Source organism: Arvicanthis niloticus, chromosome 4, assembly GCF_011762505.2.
Source record: "Arvicanthis niloticus isolate mArvNil1 chromosome 4, mArvNil1.pat.X, whole genome shotgun sequence".
Lineage (NCBI taxonomy): Eukaryota > Metazoa > Chordata > Mammalia > Rodentia > Muridae > Arvicanthis > Arvicanthis niloticus.
Genome location: NC_047661.1, coordinates 71034365 through 71050267, shown reverse-complemented (window position 1 = coordinate 71050267; position 15903 = coordinate 71034365).

The following is a 15903-nucleotide window of genomic DNA, read 5'->3' as shown; positions in this document are numbered from 1 at the left end:
TAACTGTGGAATATCTGTTCTTTTCCTAGGTATTTCACAGACATTCAGAGGAAGAAGTTTCACATTCCACAATTTGTTCCACCAATTAAGTATCTCTGATGCCTGCTATGCATCAGAGAGCAGTTCAGCTATTTGTACTAGGCCAGTGGCTTTCCACCTGTCTACAGGGGTCACATATCAAATATCAAATATTCTACATATCAGATATTTACATTATGATTCATAACAGTAGCAAAATTGTAGTTTTTAAGAAGTTATGAAATAATTTTATGGCTGTGGTCACTATACCACGTGGAACTATATTGAAAAGTTACAGCGTTAAGAATGTTGACAGCCATTGTATTAAACTATAAGGGTAGTTGATGCTAGTGACCAAAACCCAGCCTGTGTTTGATGTTTGGAGGTATAGTTGGATGATGAGCAGACTTGGTTCATGGCCATGGATTAGTCTTGTGTTCTGGATGAATAGGTGCTATAGAGAATCTGCGTTGTGGTGACTGAGATGAACCAGGAAAATGGGTGGTAATTGGTGACTCTTGTGTTTTCCATTTTCAGTAACATCACAAGTTTATCTAAATACTAGGGTTTCTGATCTGGAAAGTGAAGCTAGATATACAGACTGAGAAAAACCACAGGGTTTGCCTAATCTACCTGTCATACTTTTCAGGTTTTGCCACAAGAATCTTGAGCTGTGTTAACATCTTTCCCCTTTTCTCTGGAGTTATGCCCATTAAGGAGAAGATCATTTTATCACCTTGCATCAACACACCTGCTCATGTGATAGATATTTACTAGGACTTGGCTAACTGCCAGAAAGTGATTGATGTTGGAGATACAATTGTGAGCAATGTAAATAACATATGTGTTATGAGCTTTGGAATGGGAGGCATAGGGTGTCCTGGAAGCACATAGGAGGAGAATGTAGTGAGCCAAATGTCCAGGAGGCAATTACAGGTCACAGCTGGAAGCTGAGTATGGTGAATGAGGAAAGAGGAAACTTCCAGGAAGGTGTAACAGCAGTCAGACTATTAGCATGATTTAAAAACATGTGAACCAGGAGAGAGACATGGTTCCTCCTTAATGAAACATCTTTCTTGGTGCCTAATACTGTATGCAGGTATTCTGCTGGTTTCAGGACTCAATTTTCAGTCTTCCTCCGATGACTTTTGTATAAAAGTTTATGACATGCACTTTAAGAGGAAGTGACTTAGATTCTAGGTGTCTTCAGGTTTTGAGAGAGGACTGAGGTGTAAACTTCTGACACAATGCAGGTTAGGATCACAGAATTGATGTAAAAAAAATCCAAACAAACAGACTTAAGTTCAATTTACAAAACTCTCTGTTTAAGGTCCAGACTAGCTGCACCTGCTTATGAGTCAGTGTGTATATGACTACATGTATGAAGAAAGCTTGGTTGATTATAATCTTAGTAATAACAAAGGGTGAAATTGCCTGTGCTACATGGTGATGGGCCCTTGTTCTTAATGGCTATGCTATGTCTAATGGAGTTGCTCTTCTTGGCTCAGACAGTGCTTCCTGAGTCCTGTGTTTAGCTTAGGTCAATCCTTTTGTGCACTGAATATCATATGAAGTTGGAATCCTTCTTCATATTTCCAGCAACTTGAAACTATTAGTATTTACTCCATTGTAAATACTAATTTACAATGAATGCTATTAGTATTTACTCTTCATTTACAGATGAAGAGGTTTACTAGTATGTCTGAGCACATGTTTAAGAGTTGTCACCAGTAGCTGTCAAGCTTATGATTATTGTGCTCTATTTCCCTATGGAAAGAAGACTAATGTTTTATTATGAAAGTAATAGCACATATATAGTTTCCCTTATTTGAAGTGGCATCCATCCAGAAAACAAATCAGCCACAAATAAAATTTGGGGACTTAAATTCAATGAAAATAAACTATCCAAGGAAGATTCCAGACAGAAATCAGAAAAAAAACCAGAACAATTTGGAAGTGCAATGCATCATTTATCCATGCACACAAGTACAGAATTCTAGTTTTTGTCACTCATTATTCTAATAATAGGATAGATAGTGATAGCATGGGATTGTTAAGTGAACAAAATATAGATTCTGGCTATTAAGGAATTAAATTTATAGCAGAGGAAAGTGAGTAATAAATATTGATATAGTTAAATTATGTAATAGGTTAAGTAAACAAACTGCTGTGGAGCTAAAAATAACAGCAATGTAGCATCAGAATGAAGAGTAAGAAATCAAGATACCATAAAATGCAGAGGATGAACTAAATGTGTGGGACAGTGGGTCTCACAGGAGTGTAGAACGGTGAATCAGAGGCAGTTCAAATGGTATACTAAGGTACAGGTTTGAACTCGGCACCACCAACTCAATACTTAAAAGGTCTTGGCTTCCTAGAACAAAGAAATTATTTCAGAAAAGAATTTTAATTGTAGGCTAGAACAAGGAAGTAGGCTTCAGACATGAAACTGACTTTGGGCTAGGACAGGGAAGTTGACTCAGATATTTTGTTCATCCTGATAAGCCCTTAGAATCAATGATCACAGGAGTGTTCACAGAATTTTGTTTATTGCCTTGCTTGTTCCTTCACTATTTGCATCTATTGTATTGCTAGTCCCTCAACTTAGAACTGACCTTAATACTTCAATTTAGTTAAAATGGTATAAAAGCAAAATGGAGAAGGGGGAAGGGATAGAGGGGTTCTAGGGAGGAGAAATGGGAAAAGTGGATGGCATCTGAAATGTAAATAAATAAAATATCCAACAAAAATAGAAAAAAATCTGAATTAAGAACAGACTTTAAAAAAGGGAGGGAGGGCTTGGCTTATGTGATTTTCCTAATATTCAACTCCTGATCTATAAAATGTGGCTAATAAGAATAAATGCACTTCTGGTCTAAATCACAGTGACAATTAAATGAAATATGATTTAAAATATTTCACATATTATCAAACACTAAACATACATTTGTTTTGGCAGTGGAATATCATCTCTATGGAGAGAGAAAGAGCAAAGAGGCAGTGCTTGGGGAAATGTATGTTGGATGGGGGAGGCTGGCTCCAGAGAGAAGCCAAGTCACGCCTCAAGCAGAGGCCAAGTGAGCTGAAGGGATGTAGACATAGGAATTCAGAGTTCAAGGAAGAAAAATTGAAGGGGCAAATGACATGGAGCCAGAGGACTGGGAAGTTCATGTATTTTGATTGATATTTAAGGTAAAAGGACAGTGATAAAGCAACCATTGCAAATGTTCACTGCACTTTGGTCTTGCCTAACAACTTTGCCATTGAAATGGTTCTTTGGATCAGTGGAAGGAGACAAAATACCAGAGACTGGAGGCCTTTGGCTCAGTCAGAAATACTGTTTAGTTTTGCAACTGAGTTGGATCTTTAATAATTGAAAGGTGTTCTGGTTTTCTGTGGCTTGGAGGGAAAGGCAGGGCCAAACAATCTGTTAACCACCTACTTCCATAGTATCTCACTAGCAGCATTCAGAAGTTTGTTCCGTTCAGTCAGTAACCCAGGAGCTGTTTCAAGTGAGCATCATCTCATTCCTCTAATAGCAATGTGCAGCTTCTTATTTCTGTTTGTAGGCTCCAAGTTCTGATACCAAGAATGGAGGATGTGCACAGAAGCACAGGAGGCTGAAGAGATTTCCAGGCATGGCAGATAAATAAACATGACACATTTCATTTATTGGCACTCAAGCCAGTAGAAAAGTATATGCACATATAGACAGACAGACCAACAGACAGACAGACAGACAGACAGACACACACACACACACACACACACACACACACTAATGGCACACAGGCCTAAAGACAAACACATGGTCTAGTGAACTTGAAGGCATCTACAGAATTTCACAAACATGGCATTGTTGTCAGGAACAGCTGTCTAACAGGAGCTATAATTGTTTACTCTTGGGTTGCCTAGACATCCAATGACAATCATTTCATGCTGATTCATACTCAGCCACCATCTCCAACCTTAGTCATCTTGGCCAATGCCAGATATCTGTGTCAACACCATATTATTTAAATGTAAACTGTCCCTAATGGCCCACTGATAATTCTGCTATGAGATGGATTTCTGGTGAATGGTGAAACATTCAGGAGACTCTCTGACCCCAAAGATGATGGTTATTATGATCAAACATATCTCCACTCTGTTAAATACTGTTTCTGGGGGCAAAGTAAAGTATTCATTTCCCCCTTTTCTGGCATTGAACATCACTAAATTAAAGAAACTCAGGCCTTTACTTTGAGATACTCCAAGTCCAACAGAGAGTCTAGTCTTGGCCTTTCTTCCTTCCCATTCAAACCTTCAACCATTAAAAATAAAAAAAAATCTTTACAATATAAACAGCAGTGCATTATATATAAATAAGCAAACACAGCATTAGAGATATGCAGAGGGCATTTGTTTTTAACCCAAGGGAGTTTCAGGCTTATCATGGAATGTTAGATTATTTTATAGTAGATTGTTTTATATGATTACATTCATTATTCTTATTTAACAATAGAAGCATGATCTAGCTATATAACTCTTAATCACATAGCCAAAGTACTTTTTATACTAGTACATATGTAACTTGTTCATCCATGTTAATTGCTGCTCTATTTATAACATTCAAGAAATGAATAGACCGTACATGCTTATCATCTGATAAGTGGATAATGAAAATGTGGTAAGTTTACCCAAGTGAATATTATTTAATTGTTAAGAAAAAAATGAAATTATAAAATTCATATGTATATAGATGGAGCTGGAAAACACTATACTGCATGAGATAACCCAGACCCAGAAAGCAAAATGCTACAACACATGTCCTTTTCATATATAGATACTAGTTTTGAATTTTTTCTTTAAAATTGTCTTAATTTTATATTTAATTAAAATATAATTACACAATTTTTACCTTTCTTTTCTTCCTTCTACTTTCTTCCATGTGGTTCTCACTCTCAAATTGATAGTTGTTTTTATATCATTGTTTTAAATACCCCCCCCACACACTTCCGCTTTTGTTTGTATGTGCATGTATTTAGGGCTGACCACTTTATATTGGATAACTAATCAGAGGCCTCATCTCTAAAGAAACTAATTCTCCCTCTCTCAGTAGTCATTAGTTGCCTGCTGTTCTTGATCTTGGGGTGCAAACCCTTGAGATTTTCCTGTTTCAGCATGGTTATTGATAGTCATTATTCAGATCTTGCTTATATGGACATTTCTAAGAAAGATGATCATACAGCAAACTTCTTGGTACTCTGGGTTTTATAATCTTTTTACCCTTCTTCCACAATGTTCCCTAAACTATACATAAAACAGCTGTACTGCAAATACATCTACCGGGGCTTTAGATTGTTTATTTATTTATTATTATTTTTACTTATTTACTTTACATCCAGCTCTATGCACCCCTCCCAGTCACCCCCTTCTACCACACCTCCCCTATTCCCCCTCCCTTGTCATTCCAGGGGCTTTAAGATAGGGAAGATAGAACACAGGCAGATGAATAAGGATGGTGAATAATGGAACAAAAAGCATTAAATGAGGAATGGAAGGGCAAGTTGAGGTAGGAATGTGGATGGATAACTAACCACCAAAGACTTAAGAAGTCAATTCAACACCTAATACTGTAGAAGCTTCCTAAAAAACAAAATCACTATAGAGTTTAATTTCATCTTAGAAGCTAGGAAGTTTACTATAGAAGATTTATATTTCAACAATGTAATGATTCAAATTGAGTACTGGCTATTTCATATCTACCAGCTATACTACTCTGAGTCACAGTTCAAAGCCCACTCATTTCTTCAGATTTTTTGAAACTGAAAATTCTTCTCATGGTATAATTTAGGGCAGTGTTTCTCTCATCGGTAATATTTTTCTATATATTCACAAAGCCAAACTCACTGAGGTATGTAAGGAGGGAAAGGTAGCTTGTAGTTTAATTAGTGTCACTTGCTTTAAAGGCATCTGCAGCTTCAAAGCATTCCAGTTTACATTTAGAGACCCAGGGGAGCCTCCATTCATTCTCTCCATCTCTCTGAATTTAATCTATCATGTATTGATTTTTATCACCTGTCTATCTTTTCATCCATTTATCTATTCATTTCTTGAATGTCAAAATAAACTACATATTATCTTGGCTACTTACACTTTTCCATAGTAATTAATTTTGTAATCCTACAAAGGAGATATTTCTACTATTATATTAAAATGAGAAATCTGAGGTTTTAAGATGTTGAGTAATTTCCACGCATTTCCAAGGGCTGCTTTTAAAATGAATATTCTGTGCATACAAACACACATATATTCATACACACACACACACACACACACACACACACAAACATACCTCAAAAGTGCAATATCACATGAAGTTACTAGGATCAAAGTCTAGATGAAAACCTAGTTTTATCTGTCATGGATAGGAAGAAGAAATTGGTAAGAGGGGCACCAGAATCCTTAAGAATTAGCACATTACCAGGCTTGAGAGAAACATGGGAATAAAGGGGAAAAAGGACATAAGAGATGCCTCATCCGTATCTTCTCTCCAAGCATTCCTATATTAAGCAAACATTATAACCCAGGAATACATGACCTGAGCCCAATGGAGGGTGTCATGTGAGGAACATCCATTCATGACCTGTCACAGAGTCATGTGGGTGTTAGAAGGCAATCCTCCATGCTCAAGCCCTGTCTCATATGCCAAGGGAAGAACTTAAGAACAGAATAAAAAGGCTGGCAGCCAGAACACTTCCATCCACTCCCATCTTGAGGTGTCTACAGAGTCTGTCCTGTGTGTCACTCTGGTAAGTATCTGCAGGTGTTCTTCAGTAGAAAGGCCAGGCCAGAGCAGGAGAGAGGCTGTGCAGGAGGGAGCATTTTATTAGAAAGAAGTATGGGGAATGAGGGGACAATTTGAAAGTAATCAAATGAAACAGAGAAGATTAAGGAATGCGTGCCATATTTTCAAAGAAACTAAATTATTTTCTGTTATTTAGTGTGTCACTACAATTTTTGGAATGTTGGCCACTAGATTATGCAGGGGAGCACTGGAATACAATTTTGAAAGTCAGCCATGTTCATTTTTGGAAAAAATGTGTTGAGGACACTAGTATTGGAGGAAGTAAAGAGAAGGGAGGCCTGCTGCTCCGTTTAGTTAGTGAGACTGCTGAAATGACAAGACTCAGGACAGGGCCCTGGCCTGAGAGTCAGAAGATCTAGAAACAACCCCCCAGAGGCTGAGTGGGGATCAGCCCAGTGCTAGCATCTACACTTCTCTTTAGTTTCTTCTTGTGTAAATTGATGGTAACAAATTGACCCCAAAGACTTAGTTTCCCTCACCATGTGACTCTGAAATTCCTCCAGAGGAAATGGTTTTCCTCTCCTCTGAAAGACCTTTCACCTCTAAACTCCTTGAATCTTTTCAGAGTTCTGGCTGATGCAATAGAGTCAGTGTTTGACTAGGCACTTTGGTGATTTTAATAATCTACAGCTTTCTTGGCATATTTAAAGAATGTGTTGTTTGACCTATTCTAGATGGAGTTTGGTATGAGATACTGAAATAAAGTACTTAGCAAAGGATAAAATTAAGAAAACCTTCTATATACTTTCTTGTCTGATTAAAAGACTCACAGAGGGATGAGTAATGAAGCTGAAATGACAAGAGTAGAAAAGGTGGACTTGGAACTTGGGTCTGACTTGTATGCAATTCTCCTGCAGCTCCTGAGCATCCACGAACCAAGATGTCCTGCCAGCAGAGCCAGCAGCAGTGCCAGCCCCCTCCCAAGTGCACCCCCAAGTGCCCTCCCAAATGCCAGACCCCAAAGTGCCCTCCCAAATGTCCTCCTAAATGTCCTCCCAAGTGCCCCCCTGTGTCTTCCTGCTGTAGCCTGGGCTCTGGGGGCTGCTGTGGCTCCAGCTCTGGTGGCTGCTGCAGCTCTGGTGGCTGCTGCAGCTCTGGAGGTGGAGGCTGCTGCCTGAGCCACCACAGACCCTGCAGATCTCTCCGTCGCCATCGTCACAGCTCTGGATGCTGCAGCAGTGGTGGCAGCAGTGGTGGCTGCTGTGGCAGCAGTGGTGGCAGTGGTGGCTGCTGTGGCAGCAGTGGTGGCAGCAGTGGCTGCTGTGGCAGCAGCTGTGGCAGTAGCCAGCAGTCTGGAGACTGCTGCTGACCTCAGTAACTGACACTTTAGACAAGCCTTTCAGGAGGAAGCCATGTTCAGAAGACCTAACCCTGCCTGCTCTTCTGCCTTGCTCCTCCTATGATCCAAGCACAGGTCACTGCAATACTTAAATCTAACTTGTTCCCATATTGCTACTCCCTTCTTTGTTTCAGGATGATAAAGCTTTCCCCACTGATCCTCACCAGATTCCTGCTTCTTTTTGTCCCCAGAGGGGACCATCTTGGCAAGGATGGCTACCAGTGTCCTGACTGCTGGACCAAGTGACAATGGCTGGGGCTCTCTGCTTCCTTGGGCTCAGTAAATCAGGGAAACCTATCTTTTAATGCAGGTATCTTCTTACAGGGAGAATAGGAAAGTACACAATACTCACACTGGAGGTGAAAATTGTCTTTGTTGTTCTTTCCCAGTCCTCAGGACCTAAGACGTGTTTCTGAGGACTGATAGATCTTTGTGGCCTGGGACTTCTTAAGTACCCATACTGGGGTCCTTGTAAATTTCTCGTTCTTCTCCTTTGGCTCTCTGATGAATCCTTGACCCAGAGTGTGACCCACTGATGACTGGGTGTGATTTATTTTTCTCTCTTTCATGAGAATACCTTCTTCACAAAGAAGAAATTTCCCATAATTCCCATCCATTTGGAGTCCAGGATCTTAACATACATGAGCAATACAAGAAGTTCCTTGATGCCTTCTGTAAACACCTCTCCCTGCTTTAGATAGATAATGGAAGGAGGATCCCCAGGATACACTGTTTTCAGAGAATGCTTCAGAGGACACTCTTTGGCTAGCCTGAGGACACCCATGTGTGGGGAGCTGAAAGAAGGTGGCTATCATCCTTGCAGCCATCTTGAGCCATATACCCTGACCAGAGACTTGATTGCATTAGCCTATAACAGCTGAGCACACTCTGATAACATCTTGCTTTAGATACCCAGGATTTTCCCTTGGGTGTGTGAGACTTAAAGGTGTGTGACTTAAGGGCATGACTTAGAGATCAGATTTAGAGACAAGACCTAAGGGCATGATTAAAGGTGTGACTTAGAGGCATGGCTTAGAAGTGGGACATATCTTTTGGCGAGAGGCAGACAGAAGAGTAACAGAGAATCAGACACTTCAGAGAGTACACTAGGGGTAGTTATTAGACATTAGAGAGTACAACTTAGAGTTGGAATTAGGCAGAGGTATTAGGCACTTAGCACTTGGAAGAAGTAACTTGGAGGCATTAGGGACTAGGAACTCAAGACTTGGGACTTGGAGAGAAGAAGAGAGACTGAAGAATAAACGATATTGAATCACACTCTGTTTAGTCTCCATTCTTTGCGTCCGTCCTCACTCTCTCTTGCTGAACCCTGACCCTCGGACCTGAGCAGCTTGGGGCAGTGCAGGCTAACAAGTTAGCCCCCAAGGCTTTTGGCAGTGCAGGTTCCAACACTGACAGAACAGTCTGAGACATTTTGGCCCCCAAACGTGGGGTAGTGCAGTTCACAACATTTCTGGCCCCCAAGCGTAGGCTAGCTCGGTTCTCAACACCCATGTATCCGCTCATTCCATAAAGGCTACCCATTGTTCTGTTCTCTATATTATGAGGACTGTGAATTATTACAAATCATTGCCACTGACAGGGTAGTTCCAATGAACCACAGGCCCCTTGATTTATACTATCCTGCCAGTAAAATTTCTGGGAAGCCATGTCCATGCTCAGTACGCTCTACAAAATCAAAATGGAGGCCAAAGAGCCTTAGAGTTGTCATGCTGTCTGCCATGCTTGGTCTATGCCAGCCCCTCCCTGTGGTGGCGGAGGGCGACCACGTGTCTTACTGGTGACAGTTGTGGAATCACGATTTAGGATATTGATTAGTCCTTTAGTTTCTTTTTCTGCTCCTTGCTTTTCAGAAACTCAAGGATAACACTTCCATAAGCCCAGAGTGATGAGCAGAGTTGTTTAAAAGTCTGTATGGTCTTTTGTCCAGTAAATCCTTCAAGTGCAAATACTAGATCTTATTCCTGGAAAATATAATAAGAGAGCCAACAGGAATGAATACATTATACAGAAAGAGACATATTGTATGAAATAATATCAAATATGATAAATGAGGCAATGTGTCAACAAAGTTGCTTGATACGTAATATTTAAAAATACTCATCCAATATATTTTAGGGATACTTTTCCCTCTTTAATGCCTTCTACGGTTGGAGAAACCAGAAAAGAGTCAAATAAATAAATAAATAAACAAATAAACAAATAAATAAATAACATGAATAGCTAAGTAAAAAAATGTAAAATTAAAGGGAAAAATAATATATTATATAAAAATTGGTTCCAGTAGAGAGTGTAATTTTAAAATAATCAGAAAGCAGAATTCAGGTTGGGAAAAACTATATTCATTACACAAATGAAACAGAACTGTTTATTCTGATGAGCCAATTTTTATTCAGATAAGATTTCAAGTGAATCCAAACCATATAAATAAAGCAGAAATAGAAAATTCAAAATATCCAATATAAAATAATCAGTGAGTGCTAAGTATATTCCAGAAATTTAAGCAATAGAAATCCATGAGAGAGCAGACATAAAAGCATTTAGCTACACTCATGGGCTTGAATTTTCTGAAAGATTTTCAGGAATACTATTTCAGGCATTTCATACACAGTATACATTAGGTATGCAAATATAACCTTCACTGAAAATGTTTAAATCAGGATTTTAAATTATTTAAAGATAGTTCATTAAAATTAAAGTTATAAATTAGAATATCTGAGTTTAAATTTTTAAATTACACTAAAATATTTGTAATTTGTTATGGGAAATTTATATGTAAACTCTATGTTTATTACATGAGCAAATTCTTGCTTATTAAGCAAATATAATGTAAATAGTTTCAACACTTGATGCCTATTTTCTCTAATCCATTATGATATGTCTTCATATTTGCATTACATTGTAGGTATTTAAAAATATGTACTATAGTTTACATATCCTTAACTTAGACATTACACACTTGATGAACCCTGAGGAACATTTGTGTTCCCTATGGAATCTTTTACTAGTTACTATAATTATTGTTATTCCTTAGTTCTCCTTCAAACCATACTTTCAGCCATTTCAGCATTTGCCATCAAGGACTCCCTGTGATCTTTCCACTTACCTTGCAGTTTTAAACAACAGTATCATTAAAAGTTCTCTATATCTCATCCATATGTAGAATATTCTAGCATTAAAAAAAGAGTACTGTCATTTTATGTTTTAATTACTAAGCACACCAAACAACATGTGTTGAATAAATTATCACATGGCATACAGAATTATTGCGTAAACCTATTTTTACACCAATGAAACATAAATGTCCAACTGCACAATTTTCTCTGATGATTTTGGTGGTGTTTTTGATATCAAATGGTGCTAAGTCATCAACAACTATGAGGTTCAATGTGATATTTTGGTCCATATGTATTCTAAAATAAAAGTTATATCTATCCTGACATGACATGAAACAGTGAACCTCCAAAAGGGCCACTGAGTTCTTTTCTTGGTGGCCATTTACTTCTGGACATGCAGCCTACTCTTAAGAGTAGTTTGTTTCTACAGTTAGACTTCTTCAGAGAAAACTAAATTTTCATTTGCAAGTGGTTATCAATTAAAAATAGTTTCAGGGTTAAGGATTGGGGCACGGGTCCACTTCTTTCACCTCTAGGATCTTATCTGGTACAGACCTGTGCAGGCTCTGTGTACGCCACCACAGTCTCTGTGAATTCATATTTGCTTCAATTCTGTTGATGTAGATAACCCGGTTCCTTTTGTTCCATCCCCCCTTGCTCTTACACTCTTCCCATCTCATCTTCCACAGGATTGTTTGAGCTCTGAGGGGAGAGATTTGATAGAGACATTCTGTTTTAGGGATTATGTCTGGCTGTTGGTTCCTATATTTATTTCCATCTACTGCTGGGAGAAACTTCTCTAAGGATGGCTGAGCAGGGTGCTGATCTATGAGTATAGCAGAATGTGATTATGTGAATAGAAGTCATTTTATTGCTACTTTTTTTTTCAAAGAAAAGTAGCATTTTGTTTTACCCTGGGTTTCTGGGATGTCTAATTTTAACTTCTTGGTCCCCAAGCAGTATCAGGTCACGGTTCTATCTTGTGAAGTGGACTTTAAGTCAAATGAGATACTAGTTAGCTATTCCCACAAATTTTGTACTACAATTGAATTAACATATTTTAAAGGTAGGACACCACTCTATATCAACACATTTGTGGCTGAGTAGGTGTTTATGTTTCTTCTTTGGTAGCCTGCAAAATACCCTCTTATACTAATGATGCTAGCACATAGGACTATAGGCTCCATGTAGGCACCAGCTCAACTTCTTTATGTTCAAGTGTTATTTTCAGCTATGAGCCTTGCTGACATTTTGTGGAAAGAAACCTATAAGCTTGATTAAGTTGTTTAGGGATTACCATAAACCTTTTTGGCCAACAACTTAATTAGATGTAACCAATTCCTACTACTAGCAGCTTCTTTTGGCGATAAGAGATAGCTGGTTGGGGCATTGCCTCTCCTATTTTTAATTCCTTTAGATTCTACTATATTAGTTATCTACACTACCCCTCACATGGCTTCTAATTATAGTTGTCTCCTCCCCCATATTTTCTTCCTTCTGCCTCTCTTCTTTCCCCACTTGATAGTCCCATTTCAGCCATGTCCCATCAATTCATAACTATTTTATTTGTCTTTCTTAGAGAAAGATATATCTGTCCTCCTAATTGTTTTACTCCATACCTAACTTATTCATATATAAATGAATACGTATTATACTTGTCTGTCCGTCCAGGTTTGGGTTAGCTCACACAGGGTAATTATTTTTCTAGTTCCATTCATTTACCCTTAAACTTCATAATGTCCTGTTTTAACAGCTAAGTACTATTTCAATGTGTAAATGTATCACATTAAAAAGTCCATTCATTTGTAGAGTGACATCTAAGTTGTTTACAATTTCTGGCTATTATGAATGGAGCAGCAATGTACATGATTGACCAGGTGTCGTGGTCAGAACAAAGAAAATATTAAAAAGTTGCAAGGAAATAAAATCAAGTAACATATAAAGGCAGAACTATTAGAATAACACCTGAGTTTTCAGTGGTGATGCTAAAATCCAGAAGATCCTGGACAGGTGTCCTAAAGACTCTAAGAGACAACAGATGCCAGCCCAGACTACTACTATATCAAGCAAACCTTTTCAACCACAATAAATGAATAAAATAAGGCATTCCATGATAAAAACAAAATGTAGGTAATATCTATCTACAAATCCAGCCCTACAGAAGGTACTAGAAAAAAACCTCCAACCTAAAGAGTTTAACAAGACCCAAGAAAACACAAGGAATAAGTAATTCCAGATGAGTAAATAAATAGAGGGCAAACACACCCATTTGTATACACATTATCAGCACCACCACTATTACTGCAAAATAACAGGAATCAACAAACACTGCTTGTTGATATCTCTCAACATTACTGGCCTCAATTCCCCAATAAAAAGACAAAGACTAACAGAATGGATAGTAGGTGTTGGGAGCCGACTTTTAGCAGAAAGTGGCTAGATTATCTTTGCAGCCATCTAGAACCATATACCCTGATAAGAGATTTGGTTTTCAATAGCCTACAACAGCTAAAGCACACTCTGATATCCCACATATTTTGTGTTGCTGTTTACTGCCCCCAGCTGCAAGGCACACGTGGTATCCAAGCCTGCAAGGCGCACAGTGCAACGTGCTATCCACGCTATAGACGCCTGTAAGGCTTACGTCATATCAACACCTGCAAGGCACGAGTTATCCACGCGCCTACAAGGCACGTGGCAAAAGCGTATAAATACCTCAGAATTCCCGTCAATAAACGAGACTTGATCAGACTTTCTGTCTTGTCTCCATTCTTCGCGTCTCTTCCCCTTTATTCCCACTCTCTCTCTCTCATTAGACCCTGACCCTCGGACCGGAGCGGCAGCTTGGGCCAAGACACAGTGGCCGCCAAGCGTGGAGCAGAGCAGGCCGCAACATTTTGGCCCACAAAGCCAGGCAGTATGGGCCGGGACAAGTAGGCCATTCTGTTATAATATGAAAATAAAATTCATCCTTTTCTGTACTCTAGAAACACACCCTGGGGCTGGAGAGATGGCTCAGTGGTTAAGAGCGATGACTGCACTTCCAGAGGTCCTGAGTTCAATTCCCAGCATCCACATGGTGGCTCACAACCATCTGTAATGGGATCTGATGCCCTCTTCTGGTGTATTTGAATATACATTAAATAAATAAATAAATAAACAAATAAATAATTAAGAAAGAAAGAATGTATCCGTGGCAGGGCCAGACAACAGCTCTGTCTTTAGCTCACAAGGCTCTGGGTTCCAAGGCTGCCTGGCTTCTACCTGATGTTTCCCTGCTCAGAAGGAGTTGCAGCTCTAAAAACCCCACTATGGCCTTGTATATTTAAAAAAAAAGAAAAGGAAAGAAAAGAAAACAAAAAAGAAAGAAAGAAACACACCTTAACATCAAGGATAGAAATTTCCTCAGACTAAAAGTATGGAAAAATATATTACAAGCAAATTGACCTAAGAAGCAAGATGGTGTAGCCACTTTAATAATTGACAAAATAAATTTGATCAGAAGAATAAGGAAGAACACCACATACTCCTCAAAGGAAAATTCCACCAAGAGATAATTGCAATTTTTACCATCTATATACATCAAATACAAGGGCACTCAAGTTCATAAAAGAAACACTACTACATTTCAAAACATATATAGCCTCACACACTGATAGGGAGATATTTTAATACCTCACCTAATTAATAAACTGGTCATCCAAACAAAAAAATAATCAGAGAAGTACTGGAGCTAACTCACTATTTATAAACCAAAGGGACCTAACATACATCTATAGACCATTTCACCCAAATGCAAAAGAATACACATTCTTATCAGCATCTCATGGAACTTTCTCCAAAATTGACCACAAACTTGACCACAAAACAACTCTTATCAAATATAAAAAATTGAAATAACACTGTGAATTCTCTCTGACTGCCACAAATTAAAGCTGGATATCCTCCTCCTCCTCCTCCTCCTCCTCCTCCTCCTCCTCCTCCTCATCATCATCATCATCATCATCATCTCATCATCATCATCAACAACAACAAAAAAAAACCTTACAAATTCATGGAAATTGAACAGCTCACTATTGAATACAAAATGGATCAAGACATAAATTAAGAAAGAGGTTAAAGACTTTCTAGAATTGAACAAAAATAAATGAATACACAACATACCCAAACATATGGGACACAATGAAGGAGGTTATAATAGGCAAGTTCATATCAGTAAGTGGATCCCAAAAATATATGGAGAGATCTCATACTAGTAACTTAACAGCATACCTGAAAGTTCTAGAACAAAATGAAATGATGTCGAAAAGTAGACATCAAGCAATAACCAATCTTGGGGCTAAAATCAATAAAATAGAAACAAATAAACAAGGAATAAAACAAATACAAAGATTCAATTAACTGTGGAGATGCTTCTTTGAGAAAAAATAGATTGATAAATATCCAAATTAACTAAAAGATGGAAAGAGAAAATTCAAATTAATGAAACTAGAGATGAAAAGGGAAATATAACAATAGACACCAAGGAAATCCAGAGAATCATAAGGACATATTTTAAA